Source organism: Bufo gargarizans, chromosome 6, assembly GCF_014858855.1.
Source record: "Bufo gargarizans isolate SCDJY-AF-19 chromosome 6, ASM1485885v1, whole genome shotgun sequence".
Lineage (NCBI taxonomy): Eukaryota > Metazoa > Chordata > Amphibia > Anura > Bufonidae > Bufo > Bufo gargarizans.
In genome coordinates, this window is record NC_058085.1 from 312,770,231 (window position 1) to 312,786,721 (window position 16,491).

Sequence of the window (16,491 nt, forward strand, 5' to 3'; positions counted from 1 at the left end):
ACTAAGATCTCTTAGAGCCAGGGGCTGCCGTACAGTTCAGTACAGGCGCATGGACCGTCGGACACTGCGTCTAATTCGTGATGAGGCGTACGGCTCATCATAAATCAGGTGCTGCATCCGGCAGCATGTCTGGTTATCATAGCCCTGGGTACGCCGCCTGGCTATGATAAGTCTGGTACATTGTCTTGTTAACAATTTAATCAGCTGTTCACTGTCCTGATTCACATGATGTGGAAAATCTAGTCACCCCTATTTTCTCATCCATGACCCATCTACCTCCAAGGACAGGAAACCTGTAAGTAGAAAAGGCAAAGCCTTTCACCTTTACTCAGTGACCTTTGATGGAGAACTGAACTAGGTGCTGACCTGGGTGGAATTAAAAGGGGTCCTTTCTCCCGATCACAATGGTCCTCAGCGTGGGAATTCTTGATCTAGGCTGTTCTACATCCAATTCCCTGATGAGTGAAAGCCACCTTAGGCCTCATGCACACGACCGTTGTGTGCATCCGTGGCCGTTGTGCCGTTTCAGTTTTTTTTCGCTGACCCATTGACTTTCATTGGGTCCGTGGAAAAATTGGAAATTGCACCGTTTTGCAGCCGCATCCGTGATCCGTGTTTCCTGTCCGTCAAAAAAAATGACCTGTCCTATTTTTTTGACGGACAGCGGTTCACGGAACCATTCAAGTCAATGGGTCAGTGAAAAAACACGGATGCACACAAGATTGGCATCCGCGTCTGTGGCCCATGGCCCTAGGCTACTTTTACACAGACAGATCCGCAGATCCGTCTGCATAAAAGCTTTTTCAGATCCGACAGTATATTCTAACACACAGGCGTTCCCATGGTGATGGGGACGCTTCAGGTTAGAATATATTAAAAGAACTGTGTACATGACTGCCCCCTGCTGCCTGGCAGGTGCTGCCAGGCAGCAGGGGGCAGACCCCCCATCCCCCCCCTGTATTTAACACATTGGTGGCAAGTGCGGCCAAACTCCCCCCCCTGTAGTACTGTAGATTCATTGGTGGCCAGTGCCCCCCCCCCCCCTCTCCCTCTCCCTCCTAATTAAAATCTCTCCCCCTATCACTGGTGGCAGCGGAGAGTACCGATCGGAGTCCCAGTTTAATCGCTGGGGCTCCGATCGGTAACCATGGCAACCATGATGCTACTGCAGTCCCGGTTGCCATGGTTACTTAGCAATTTGTAGAAGCATTATGCTTACCTGCGAGCTGCGATGTCTGTGTCCGGCCGGGCGCTCCTCCTACTGGTAAGTGACAGGTCTGTGCGGCGCGTTGCTTAATGATCTGTCACTTACCAGTAGGAGGAGCTCCCGGCCGGACACAGACATCGCAGGTAAGTATAATGCTTCTACAAATTGCTAAGTAACCATGGCAACCGGAACTGCAGTAGGGTCCTGGTTGCCATGGTTACCGATTGGAGCCCCAGCGATTAAACCGGGACTTCCGATCGGTACTCTCCGCTGCCACCAATGATCTGGGGGGGGGATTTTAATTAGGAGGGGGGCCCACTGGCCACCAATGAATCTACAGTACTACAGGGGAGGGAGGGGGGCCGGCCGCACTGGCCACCAATGTGTTAAATACAGGGGGGCGTGCCCCTATCAGAGACCACATCCGAAGGAATACCGTGCAATTTCACAATATTATCCACAAAGATCTGTGCCAGAGTCTTAGCGTTAGGCAGACTTGTTAGTGGTATAAAGTGAGCCATTTTACTGATACGGTCGACTACCACCAAAATCACTGTTCTCCCGGAGGAACTCGGCAGGTCCGTAATAAAGTCCATGGACAAATGCGTCCAAGGACAAGATGGAATAGACAATGGAAGAAGTGAACCAGGCGGTCGAGTATGAGCAACCTTTGACTGAGCGCAGGTTTCACAAGCTGTCACGTAATTCTCAATACTCTTACGTAACCCTGGCCACCAGAACCTCCGGGACACCAGATCACAGGTGGACTTACCACCAGGATATCCAGCGAGAACAGTGTTGTGATGTTCCTTGAACACCTTGTATCGTAGGCCCTCAGGAACAACCAACCTCCCTGGGGGACACGAACCAGGAGCCCCCTCCTGAGCTCCCAATACCTCCATCTCCAATTCAGGGTACAGAGCGGAGACCACCACCCCATCCGCCAAAATCGGCGCTGGATCTTCTGAATCACCTCTCCCAGGAAAGCTGCGAGACAAGGCATCTGTCTTGACGTTCTTAACCCCTGGGCGAAAGGTAACCACGAAATTGAACCTGGTAAAAAACAATGACCATCTGGCCTGTTTAGGGTTAAGACGCTTGGCAGATTGCAGGTAAGCCAAATTCTTATGGTCTGTATACACCGTAACGGGGTAAGACGCCCCCTCTAACCAGTGACGCCATTCCTCAAAGGCCAACTTGATAGCCAACAACTCCCTATCTCCAACATCATAATTCCCGAGAGCTTCCTGGAGAAGAAGGCACACGGGACCGACTTGCCAGGAGAAGAACCCTGCGAAAGCACCGCCCCAACCCCCACCTCTGATGCATCAACCTGCACCACGAATGGCTGAGATACATCCAGCTGCACCAGAATGGGAGCAGACGCAAAACGCTCCTTAATAGCCGAAAAGGCCTGCAATGCCTCATCCGACCAGACAGAGACATCAGCGCCCTTCTTGGTCATATTAGTACGAGGTTTGACTAGGGTGGAATAATTCGAAAAAAAAATTCTATAATAATTCGTAAACCCCAAGAACCGCATCAAAGCTTTCTGATTCTCCGGTCGGTCCCACTCCAGAACCGCCCGGACCTTTTCGGGGTCCATACGAAAACCGGAATCAGAAAGCATGTATCCCAAGAACGGAAGCTCTTGCACCGCAAACAAACATTTCTCCAGTTTAGCATATAACTTATTCTCCCGAAGGATCGTCAAAACCTGTCTCACATGATCCTGATGGGTCTTCAGATCAGGAGAATAAATTAAGATGTCATCTAGGTAAACTACTACGAACCTCCCCACTAAGTGATGAAAAATATCATTGACGAATCGCTGAAATACCGCTGGCCCATTCGTCAACCCAAAAGGCATTACCAGGTTCTCAAAATGACCCTCGTGCGTATTGAAGGCCGTTTTCCACTCATCCCCCTCCTTGATCCTGATCAGATTGTATGCTCCTCTCAAATCCAACTTGGAGAACACCTTGGCTTCAACAATCTGATCAAAAAGATCAGAGATCAAAGGCAGGGGATATGGATCCCGGACTGTAATACGGTTCAACTCCCGGAAATCCAAACACGGTCTCAGTGATCCATCTTTCTTCTTCACGAAGAACAAACCTACTGCCACTGGAGACTTAGATGGTCTGATATGACCCTTTGCCAAACTCTCGGCGACATACTTTCGCATGACCTCTCTCTCGGGTTGAGAGAGGTTGTAAAGCCGAGACTTAGGCAACTTAGCCCCCGGAATGAGATTCACTGGACAATCATAGTCTCGATGAGGGGGCAATTCCTGAGCCCCACCCTCCGAAAAGACATCCGAAAAATCCGAGAGATACTGAGGCAAGGCCGTAATGGACACTTCAGCGATAGATGTGACAAGACAATTATCCGAACAAAACTTGCTCCAACCAATGATTTGTCTCGCTTGCCAGTCTATAATTGGGTTATGTCTAGACAACCATGGCAACCCCAACACTATTGGAGCTGACAAATCCTTCATGACAAAACAAGAAATAATCTCAGCATGTGAATCACCCACCCTTAAATTAATACCATGAACAATGTGAGTAAGGCTCCTTTGAGAAAGAGGGGAAGAATCAATTGCAAAAACACGAATCTCGTTCTCTAACGTGCAAGTACTTAGTCCCAGGCCCTGAAGAAAAAGAAAGTCAATTAAATTTACCCCAGCACCACAAAGAAAACATCAACAAAAACATTTCTAGACTCTAGCGCTACCATAGCTGAAAGGAGGAAACGGGAACTGCAGGGAGCTTGCATACCAGTCTGCTCCACCATACCATTCATACAACCAAGTGTGAGGGGAGTTTTTTTTATTCTCTTTTTTCTTTATCTCTTCACCCCGTGGTTTAACATAAGGACAAGAAAAAATAAAATGACCCCTCTTCCCACAATAGAAACATAGATTGTGCACTTTTTGAAAGTCTCTACTATCAGAATGGCCAGATATCTGACCTAACTGTATGGGTTCCTCCTCTACCCCAGAGTTACAAGCAATATCACCCTGGGCAGCTGGTGAAACAAAACCGCACGTGGGAGGAATCCCATGCACAGAGGGACCCTTACACCTCTCTCTGATACGTCTATCCAAACGTATATAGCCAAAGACATAGCATTCTCCAAAGTATCTGGGTATTCATGAAAAGCCAGGGCATCTTTCAACCTTTCAGATAACCCCTGACAAAACTGACTATGTAACGCGGGGTCGTTCCACCCCGACTCAGTAGCCCACCTCCTAAACGCTGTGCAGTAAACCTCAGCCGTATGTTTACCCTGTAGTAAGGTACGTAATTTTGATTCTGCCAACGAAACTCGATCTGGGTCATAGTAAATCAATCCCAGGGCTTTAAAAAATTCCTCCACCGACCGGAGGGCCAGAGAACCGGGCGGCAGAGAAAAAGCCCAGGATTGCGCGTCCCCTTTAAGCAAAGACATGATGATACCCACCCTCTGATCTTCATTGCCTGAAGAAAATGGGCACAATCGAAAGTACAAATTACATGACTCTTTGAAGCGGAAAAAATCATCAGTGCCCCCTGCAAATTTCTCAGGAAGAGCGACTTTAGGCTCCCCAACAATTTGACCTGTACCTGCTGCCAGCACCCTCTGACACTGTGTGACCGAACTACGCAGATCCGCAACCTCTAGGGATAAACCCTGCATGCGGTCAACCAGTGCATCACAGTATGGCGGATTATAATGTCACGGCGGACGTGCACTCAGTACAAAAGATAACACACCAACCAGGCTCTGGACGAGAGACGGGGGAAGGGTCACCTCCTAGCTTATTCCTGACCTCTTTCCCTGCACTGCTCAGCCCACAAGCAGACCTTGAAGGTAGGTGTGCTGTGTCCTCCAGCCTGGGCTGACAAAACCCTGAACTTCCTAAGATGGTGAAGTGGGAGGATAGGAGCAGTCTGCTCGCACAGAACCTAGATGGAATAGATGACACAAACAACCAAATTAGAAACGACACTTATCTCTGAGAGCAGGAACTGACAGCCAACCTTCCCTCCAAGCTTCCCAGACCAAAATGAACAGTATAATCCGCTCAGGGCACTGGGCAGTGTGCTATTTAAACTAATGACTCCACCCAGTGCACCTGATGAGAGGCGGATCCAGCACGGCTCCAAAGCAACCACTAACTTCGTGCTGCTATCCTGGCCGACCTCCGCACATCGTCAGAGTGGGGCATGACAGTAAGAGGGGGCGCGCACTCATTCACTCCCGACCAGGCAGTTCCGTTTCTATAGTGAAGCAGGGAAACCTCTCTGCTCCCTGCTATACTGATCTTCAGAGCTCAGGAGCTCCCCCTGCTGGCCCCAAATCGCGCTGCTGTCTGTGGGAGGAGACCTGAAAGCCAGGCAATCTGCCTCCTCTCATCAGGGAAGAAGGTAAGTATGTGATTTTTTTTTTTCTAACGCTGCAGACTGGGGGCAGAGGGGAAGAGGGGTTTTAATGGGAACAACTAGAGTGAGGGGGGCACCTAATCTGCCATAACTAATTTGAGGGGGCACCTAATGTGGCATAACTACTGTGAGGGGGCACATATAAAGGCATAACTATGAGGGGGCACATATGAAGGCATACCTACTGTGACGGGGTATGTAATCTGGCATAACCAATGTGAGGGGCACATATGTGGGCATATCTAATGTGAGGGGCACATAATCTGGCATAACCACTCTGAGGGGACACATATCTGGGCATATTTACTTTGAGGGGGCACATAACCGGGCATAAATACTGTGAAGGGGCACATAATCTGGCATTATTACTGTGAGAGGACACATAATCTGGCATAACCACTTTGAGGGGGCACATATCTGGGCATATCTACTTTGAGGGGGCACATAACTGAGCATAAATACTGTGAGGGGCACATAATCTGGCATTACTACTGTGAGGGGCATATAATCTGGCGTTACTAGGTGAGGGGCACATAGTCTGGCATTACTACTGTGAGGGGGCACATAATCTGGCATTACTACTGTGAGGGGACACATAATCTGGCATAACCACTTTGAGGGGGCACATATCTGGGCATAACTACTGTAAGGGGACACATATTTGGCATAACTACTATGAGGGGGCATATATCTGGGCATAATTACTGTGACAGGAACAAAGGTGGGCATAACTACTGTGAGGAGCCACAAGGTGGGCATTAGTACTGTGTGGTTGCACTTAGGGGAAATGTCCTAGATTACCCTGCTATACATTGGCATGGCTCAGTCTTACAGGCCAGCTGGTGATTTCACAGGGCCAGTCACCATCCCTTCCTTATGTGATTATTCTTTTTTTCTCACCACAGGGACCTTGTTCTGGATCCAGCGGACATCACGCCGACACCAGCGACACCCTGGATGAGACAGGACCAGATTTTATTAGGACTGGGTGAGTGTAGCCATGCATTGGGCTTAGGGCTCTTTAACACTTTAATCCCATGCGGGTAATCCACTGCGTGAAAGACAGCCAAGCCCCGTTCCGGACAGCAGAGACACAGAGCATTAACATGATTGGCAATGCTCTGTGCCTCTCTGTGATCTTTTTACTACAAAATCACAGAGACATAAAGTTGTCACCGTGATTTTGTAGTAAAAAGATCACAGTCAATCATGTTACTGCTCCGTGTCTCTGCTGTCCAGAATAGGCTTGGCACTCAGTCACGCAGCGGATTACCCGCACGGAAAGAGCCCTTAGTGAGAAAATCTGCCGGTTCTTTGTAAAAATGTTTGCACTGTGGCCCATTACACTATAGTTACAACACTAGAAGGGGAGGTAGTGGGGGGGGGGGGCTTGGAGGCAGGTTGGGGGGGGGCGACAGGGAGGGGGCCCCATAGATCAGTTTCGCACCGGGGCCCCATGGATTGTGTGTACGCCACTGGTGACCAAACAATTCAATTTTTGTTTCATCTGACCATAACACAGAAGACCAGAAGTCTTCTTCTTTGTCCAGATGAGCTTTTGCAAAGGCCAAGCGAGCTTTTGTGTGCCTTATCTGGAGAAGTGGCGTCCTCCTCGGTCTGCATACGTTGGATTGTCTGCCTTGAGACATTGCCACCAGGATGGCCTTGTTAGTGATCCTTGGATTCTTTTTCACCTCTCTAACTATCCTCCTGGCCAGAACAGGTGTCACTTTTGGCTTCCGACCACATCCTCTAAAATTTTCCACAGTGCGGAACATCTTTGCACTGTAGCCACTGGAACTTGAAAACATTTAGAAATGGTCTTGTAGCGCTTTCCTGACTTGTGAGCAGCCACAATGCGCAGCCACAGGTCCTCACTGAGCTCCTTTGTCTTAGCCATGACTGTCCACAAACCAACTGCAGAGAGCTGCTGTTTTTCACCTGTTGAGTTGATTAAAACAGCTGTTCCCAATTAATCAGGGTAATTAGGATGCTTTAGAACAACTTGGACTATTTGGAATGGTATAGAACTTTTGAGATATATATATATATATATATATATATATATATTTTGTATATCGTCTTATTATCTTTTGGGAGACACATGACGTACCGGTCCTGGTGACATCATGTGTATTTGCGATCCTCGCCGTCCGGCGGGCGGTGATCGGAACAAGATGCCTGCTCAAATCATTGAGCAGGCACCTTGGCTAAATGCGCGGGGGGGGGGGGGTCCCGTGACCCCTCCCCCCGTGTCTGCGATCCCTGCAAACCGCAGGTCAATTCAGACCTGCAGTTTGCGGCTTTACCTGTGGTTTGCGGCTGCTAGCAGCGGTGCCATAGGGTCCCCATGCGGCTGTAGTGGGGGTCCAATGGCATGGAAGGCAGCGCGATGCCTAAGGAAGGCATTGCGCTGCCTTCTGGTGACGAGCCTGTGAGATCCAGCCCCCTGGATCTCACAGGCCGGAAGCTGTATAAGTAAGTAATACACACAGTATTACTCATACAGCCAATGCATTCCAATACAGAAGTATTGGAATGCGGTGTAAAGGATTAGACCCCCAAAAGTTCAAGTCCCAAAGTGGGACAAAAAATAATGTTTTCCCCCCCAAAAAATTAAGTTTCAAGTAAAAATAAACAAAAACATAATTTTCCCCAAATAAAGTAAAAAAAAAAAAATGGTAAAAAGTAGGGGGGGAGTATACATATTTGGTATCGCCACGTCCGTATCGACCGGCTCTATAAACATATCACATGACCTAACCCCTCAGATGAACACCGTAAAAAATAAAAACTGTGCTAAATAAACAATTTTTTGTCATCTTACATCACAAAAAGTGTAATAGCAAGCGATCAAAAAGTCACACGCACCCCAAAATAGTGCCAATAAAACAGTCATCTCATCCCGCAAAAATCCTACCCTACCCAAGGTAATCACCCAAAAACTTAAAGAATTATGGCTCTCAGACTATGGAAACACTAAAACATGATTTTCTTTGCTTCAAAAATTAAATCATTGTGTAAAACTTACATGAATAAAAAAATAGTATACATATTAGGTATCGCCGCATCCGTGACAACCTGGTCTAAAAAAATATCACATGATCTAATCTGTCAGATGAATGTTGTAAATAACAAAAAAAAACTGTGCCAAAACAGCTATTTCTTGTTACCTTGCCTCACAAAATGTGTAATATAGAGCAACCAAAAAGCATATGTACCCTAAACTAGTACCAACAATACTGCCACCCCATCCCGTAGTTTCTAAAATGGGGTCACTTTTTTGGAGTTTCAAGTCTAGGGGTGCATCAGGGGGGCTTCAAATGGGACATGATGTAAAAAAAAAAAAACAGTCCAGCAAAATCTGCCCTCCAAAAACCGTATGGCATTCCTTCCCTTCTGCGCCCTGCCGTGTGCCCGTACAGCAGTTTACGACCACATATGGGGTGTTTCTGTAAACTACAGTATCAGGCCCATAAATATTGAGTTTTGTTTGGCTGTTAACCCTTGCTTTGTAAAAGTAAAAAAAATATTAAAATGGAAAATCTGCCAAAAAAGTGAAATTTTGAAATTGTATCTCTATTTTCCATTAATTCTTGTGGAACACCTAAAGGGTTAACAAAGTTAGTAAAATCAATTTTGAATACCTTGAATGGTGTAGTTTCTAGAATGGGGTCATTTTTGGGTGGTTTCTATTATGTAAGCCTCGCAAAGTGACTTCAGACCTGAACTGGTCCCTAAAAAATTGGGTTTTTGAAAATTTCAGAAAAATTTTAAGATTTGCTTCTAAACTTCTAAGCCTTGTAACATCCCCAAAAAATAAAATATCATTCCCAAAATGATCCAAACATGAAGTAGACATATGGGGAATGTAAAGTAATAACTATTTTTGGAGGTATTACTGTGTATTATAGAAGTAGAGAAATTGAAACTTGGAAATTTGCAATTTTTTACAAATTTTTGGTAAATTTTGTATTTTTTTATAAATAAAAATTAATTTTTTTTTACTTCATTTTACCAGTGTCATGAAGTACAATATGTGACGAAAAAACAATCTCAGAATGGCCTGGATAAGTCAAAGCGTTTTAAAGTTATCACCACTTAAAATGACACTGGTCAGATTAGCAAAAACTGGCCTGGTCCTAAGGTGAAATAAGGCTGTGTCCTTAAGGGGTTAAGTCAAAATTTGCCAGGGGTTTGAATAATTGTGGGCAGCACTGTATGTATAAATATATCAGGGGTCAGTACAGAGATCTATCCCATCATTTATTTATCCCCAGGACTCTGACTGTGATGAGGGGACATCCTCTGCATCTGGAGGAAAGAAGGTTTGTACACAAACATAGAAGAGGATTCTTTACGGTAAGAGCAGTGAGACTATGGAGCTCTCTGCCTGAGGAGGTGGTGATGGTGAGTACAATAAAATAATTCAAGAGGGGCCTGGATGTGTAATAATATTACAGGCTATAGCTACTAGAGAGGGGTCGTTGATCCAGGGAGTTATTCTGATTGCCTGATTGGAGTCGGGAAGGAATTTTTTATTCCCCTAAAGTGGGGAAAATTGGCTTCTACCTCACAGTTTTTTTTTTGCCTTCCTCTGGATCAACTTGCAGGATGACAGGCCGAACTGGATGGACAAATGTCTTTTTTCGGCCTTATGTACTATGTTACTATGTTACCCTGCCCCTTAACACTGACCTCCATAGCGGACCGTCCCCTTAACTGTGCCCTCTACAGCTCCCTGTCCTCTTAACAGAGACCTCTGCAGTGCCTGCCCTTTTAACAGTGACCTCCAGAGTAGCCCGCCCCCTTAAGAGTGACCTCCACAGCAGCCTGCCCCTTTAACAGTGAGCTCCACAGCGGGAGGGCTGCGTGCAGGACTTTCTCTGTTCCATTTCTTATGGAACTGATGCAAACTGGTCATAACTAAAGTTCAAAATAATGGATCAGTTTTTTTTTCTCCAGTTCTTCTGACCAGGGACGTGCACAGACATTTTGAAGGGCAGGGGCTTAAGTACAAAAAAAAAAAGGCACTTGTCATAATTTCAAAAAATGTTTGTACCACGAAGCTTACTTTTCTAGAAGTCCTACCTTGTTCTCCTTAATTTTTTTTATACTGTATTGTTTTGTGGTGGCGGACAGAAAATGTGGTGCTTATAGAACAGACTACACAGTGTAGAGATCTACTGTATATTGTGTGGCACAGTGTAGCGTATACTGTATATTGTGTGGCACAGTGTAGCGGTATACTGTATATTGTGTGGCACAGTGTAGAGGTATACTGTATATTGTGTGGCACAGTGTAGAGGTATACTGTATATTGTGTGGCACAGTGTATGCTATATGTGTATAACAAACATATTTCACATGAAAACTTACAATTACTTGGCTTGGCCCTTGGGGATCTCGGTGGAGCTGATGTGTTTTATCCTAATGAGAGAGATTTCATAATAAGGATTTGGAGAAGGAGAAGAGAGATAGCAGAGCAGGGAGAGGCTGGTTCTGCTACTAGGGGGTCATACCATGGGGGAGTAATAAAGCCCACCATAATGCCCCCCCAGTAGTAATAATTCTCCTTATAATAGACAGTGCAAAAAATACCCCCTTGTGATTACCCCCAGTTGAGCTAATGTTCCCATAGTGTCCCCCATAATGTGCCAGTATAAAATACCCTATATAGTACCCCGAGTAAATGCCCCATAGTGCTCCTCTCCCCCTTCCTCCTAGTGCCCCCATAATGTACCAGTATAAAATGCCCCTATATAGTGCCCCAGTAGATGCCCTCAGTGTCCCCTATAATTTGCAAGCATAAAATACCCCTTCTTAGTGCCCCCTGAGATGACCCCATAGTACTCCTCTCCCCCCTTCCCCATAGTACCCACCATAATGTGTCCCAGTATAAAATGCCACTGTACAGATCCCTCCATATAACATACCCTTTCTTTGTGGCCTCAGTAGATGCCCCTATAGTGCCTACCAATAATGTACCGGCAAGAAGTGCCCCCATAGTGCAAACTAATAATGTGCCAGTAAAAAGTGCCCCAATGATGCCCCCCCGGCCTTGATGTCACATTACTCTCCCTCCATCCATGTCACATTATCCCCCTCCATGTCACATCACCCCCTTTGTATCACAATCCCTCCCCCCCTCCATGGCAGCACCCCCCTCCCAATGGCACATTTCCCCATGGGTCTGGCAGCAGCACATCTTACCCCCTCCCCCAATGGCACATTTCTCCCCCTCCATGGGCCTGGCAGCAGCACATCTTACCCCCTCCCCCAATGGCACATTTCTCCCCCTCCATGGGCCTGGCAGCAGCACATCTTACCCCCCCTCTTCCCAATGGCACATTTCTCCCCCTCCATGGGCCTGGCAGTAGCACATCTTACCCCCCTCCAATGGCACATTTCTCCCCCTCCATGGGCCTGGTAGCAGCACATCTTACCCCCCCTCCATGGCACATTTCTCCCCTGACCCCCTCCATGATGGCGCAGTGGCACTCAGGTCACAGACGAGCACTGCACGACACAAGCTCACTCACAGACCGGTGAGCAGTCACAGCTCAGTTCCAAACAGACTCCCTGCGCGCCCCCCCCAACAAGACTAGTGACCCTGACTGCAGCGCTGAACACTGCTGCGTGGATGTGCCGCACGGGCCCAGCAATGACCTTCAGACCGTTGTGCAAGCTTGCTAGAAATACCTTTATATTTTGTGGCTCTTCAGTGAATGTTTAGGAAAATCACTTTTTAATGCTTTGAAAAACAGCTCCCAAGTGCCTAACAGGGCGGGCTTTGCCTTTGAAAGTACCCAAGCTTGCCGCCCATCACCGCTTTTGCTCCTACCCTCTGCACTTACTGTATGTCAGTACCATGCTGCGCTTTCCCCGCTGTGGTCCCCTTCCCTAAACTTCTGCAGGTTTCCTACCCCTCTCCCCTGACATCAGGACAATGTATTGCCAAATCTCGCACTAACTGTGAATAAGCCACTCCATTTCAGACGATCTTCACACGTGTAGGGCTCAGCGCATATCAGAAAATGTCACTTGCCCACAATAGGTAACAAGCTGCACAGGGTGTCTGAGCAAGATTTTGTGATAGGTGACTAGACTCCCTTTAAAGTTTCTAAGTGAGACATCTCCTTGACTTAAAGGGGTTCTGTCATGACAGACAATCCCTAGGATATAAAATAATTTAGGCTGTCTCACAGTATTTTTGCATACATAAATTTATTACTCATTTAAAATACACTTACATTAGTGTCAACATATCAGCATAATTGTATAGACATAAATAGTGCGGAGCTCACGCACACACCTATACGACTGGAGTACTCCAAAATATATATGACCTTTGGCTAGTGTTATTTGCATTTTTTCTGCAGACTTCAAATATATAAAAAGTTTAGTACTATGTACTATTTTACCGGTTGTTGGAACCAAATGGTTCAAGGAACGTCCTTTTAGCGGCTGTTGGTGTGAATAATGCTATATTCAAATGTCGCCCTCTGGTGTTGGTGCCCCCGCCTTCAACTGATGTTACTCCACCAGCTATCTTTGCGGAATGGGCTCCGACCTCACTCCACACAGCGTCCCACGTGACCTCCCGGAAGATAGCCTGTGGTCGATGGCGTAGTGGAAGCTGATACAGCAGAGTTCTTTCGGTATGCGGTCCGGTTTTGATCACAAAGTTAGTTGCCTAGGTTGGGCATATGAGCATAGATCAGTCCAGTTTACCGATAGTTTAGCTCAAATCGCTGTTAGGCTTGTTCCTTTTGAAGGTGTATATCCCGTTATTTTTAATGAAGTCCTTTTTCAAATGAAATTGAAAAAACGCATCAATAGCTAGGTCTGGTTCACACTAGACGCGTTTCGGAACTATGTTCCTTCCTCAGTAGATGTGAAATGCTGAATGTAGACATGTTGGTTGTGTCCTTATATATCATTTTAGGTTTAGTATAAAAAGTGGTGTGGGTTCCGGATCGCATTGTTCCAAATTGATTTTCCACCTGTGCGATCCTGATCCATTCTCAAGCCATTATATTGCTTAAGATATAAAAAAAAAATTGGGCTATAGTATATCATAAATTAAAACCATCCATTAAAGATGACACAAATGCATTATAATTATATATATAAAAAGAACACAAATTATATAAAAATATAAATACATAAAAATATACAGATTGCGTAACAGATATAAAATGCAAAATATACATATATGGATTGCTGCAACTTCTGGCTTTTGAGGGAGTGTGGAGGAGAGGGGAAGGATGCAGGTGGAGTCGGTGCGCTGATAAACAGCCCGGCATCGACTCCCTATGCATAACAACCCTATGCATAGTTCCGAAACGCGTCTAGTGTGAACCAGACCTAGCTATTGATGCGTTTTTTCAATTTCATTTGAAAAAGGACTTCATTAAAAATAACGGGATATACACCTTCAAAAGGAACAAGCCTAACAGCGATTTGAGCTAAACTATCGGTAAACTGGACTGATCTATGCTCATATGCCCAACCTAGGCAACTAACTTTGTGATCAAAACCGGACCGCATACCGAAAGAACTCTGCTGTATCAGCTTCCACTACGCCATCGACCACAGGCTATCTTCCGGGAGGTCACGTGGGACGCTGTGTGGAGTGAGGTCGGAGCCCATTCCGCAAAGATAGCTGGTGGAGTAACATCAGTTGAAGGCGGGGGCACCAACACCAGCGGGCGACATTTGAATATAGCATTATTCACACCAATAGCCGCTAAAAGGACGTTCCTTGAACCATTTGGTTCCAACAACCGGTAAAATAGTACATAGTACTAAACTTTTTATATATTTGAAGTCTGCAGAAAAAACGCAAATAACACTAGCCAAAGGTCATATATATTTTGGAGTACTCCAGTCGTATAGGTGTGTGCGTGAGCTCCGCACTGTTTATGTCTATACAATTATGCTGATATGTTGACATTAATGTAAGTGTATTTTAAATGAGTAATAAATTTATGTATGCAAAAATACTGTGAGACTAAATTATTTTAATTCTGCTTTTCTATCAGTTGGTAACTGACAGGCTGGGCTCCAGTAGTTTGCTGGTAGAGCTTTTCTTATCATATATTATTTTGAATCCCTAGGATATGCCCCCATTGTCTTATAGGTGCGGGTCCAACCGCTGGGACCAGCTCCAGTATCGAGAATGGAGCCCCATAAGTGAAAGAGGGCGCACTGCTCATGCGCAGCCGCCCTCCATTCATTTTCTATGGCGCTGGTAAAAATAGCTGAGCACTGGCTCTGCTATTTCCGTCACACCCATAGAAGTGAATGGGAGCGGTGGCCGGTCATGTGCTCCAGCCACCACCTTGTGGGGCTCCGTTCTCGATATAGGTGCGGGTCCCAGCGGTGGGACCGGCATATACAGACGTGGACAAAATTGTTGGTACCCTTTGGTCAATGAAAGAAAAAGTCACAATGGTCACAGAAATAACTTTAATCTGACAAAAGTAATAATAAATTAAAATTCTATAAATGTTAACCAATGAAAGTCAGACATTGTTTTTCAACCATGCTTCAACAGAATTATGTAAAAAAATAAACTCATGAAACAGGCATGGACAAAAATGATGGTACCCCTAACTTAATATTTTGTTGCGCAACCTTTTGAGGCAATCACTGCAATCAAACGCTTCCTGTAACTGTCAATGAGACATCTGCACCTCTCAGCAGGTATTTTGGCCCACTCCTCATGAGCAAACTGCTCCAGTTGTGTCCGGTTTGAAGGGTGCCTTTTCCAGACTGCATGTTTCAGCTCCTTCCAAAGATGCTCAATAGGATTGAGGTCAGGGCTCATAGAAGGCCACTTTAGAATAGTCCAATTTTTTCCTCTTAGCCATTCTTGGGTGTTTTTAGCGGTGTGTTTTGGGTCATTGTCCTGTTGCAAGACCCATGACCTGCGACTGAGACCAAGCTTTCTGACACTGGCTAGTACATTTCTCTCTAGAATTCCTTGATAGTCTTGAGATTTCATTGTACCCTGCACAGATTCAAGACACCCTGTGCCAGACGCAGCAAAGCAGCCCCAGAACATAACAGAGCCTCCTCCATGTTTCACAGTAGGGACAGTGTTCTTTTCTTGATATGCTTCATTTTTTCGTCTGTGAACATACAGCTGATGTGCCTTGGCAAAAACTTCGATTTTTGTCTCATCTGTCCACAGGACATTCTCCCAGAAGCTTTGTGGCTTGTCAACATGTAGTTTGGCATATTCCAGTCTTGCTTTTTTATGATTCGTTTTCAACAATGGTGTCCTCCTTGGTCGTCTCCCATGTAGTCCACTTTGGCTCAAACAACGACGGATGGTGCGATCTGACACTGATGTTCCTTGAGCATGAAGTTCACCTTGAATCTCTTTAGAAGTCTTTCTAGGCTCTTTTGTTACCATTCGGATTATCCGTCTCTTAGATTTGTCATCAATTTTCCTCCTGCGGCCACGTCCAGGGAGGTTGGCTACAGTCCCATGGATCTTAAACTTATGAATAATATGTGCAACTGTACTCACAGGAACATCTAGTTGCTTGGAGATGGTCTTATAGCCTTTACCTTTAACATGCTTGTCTATAATTTTCTTTCTGATCTCTTGAGACAGCTCTTTCCTTTGCTTCCTCTGGTCCATGTCGAGTGTGGTACACACCATATCACCAAACAACACAGTGATTACCTGGAGCCATATATATAGGCCCAATGGCTGATTACAAGGTTGTAGACACCTGTGATGCTAATTAGTGGACACACCTTGAATTAACATGTCCCTTTGGTCACATTATGTTCTGTGTTTTCTAGGGGTACCATCATTTTTGTCCATGCCTGTTT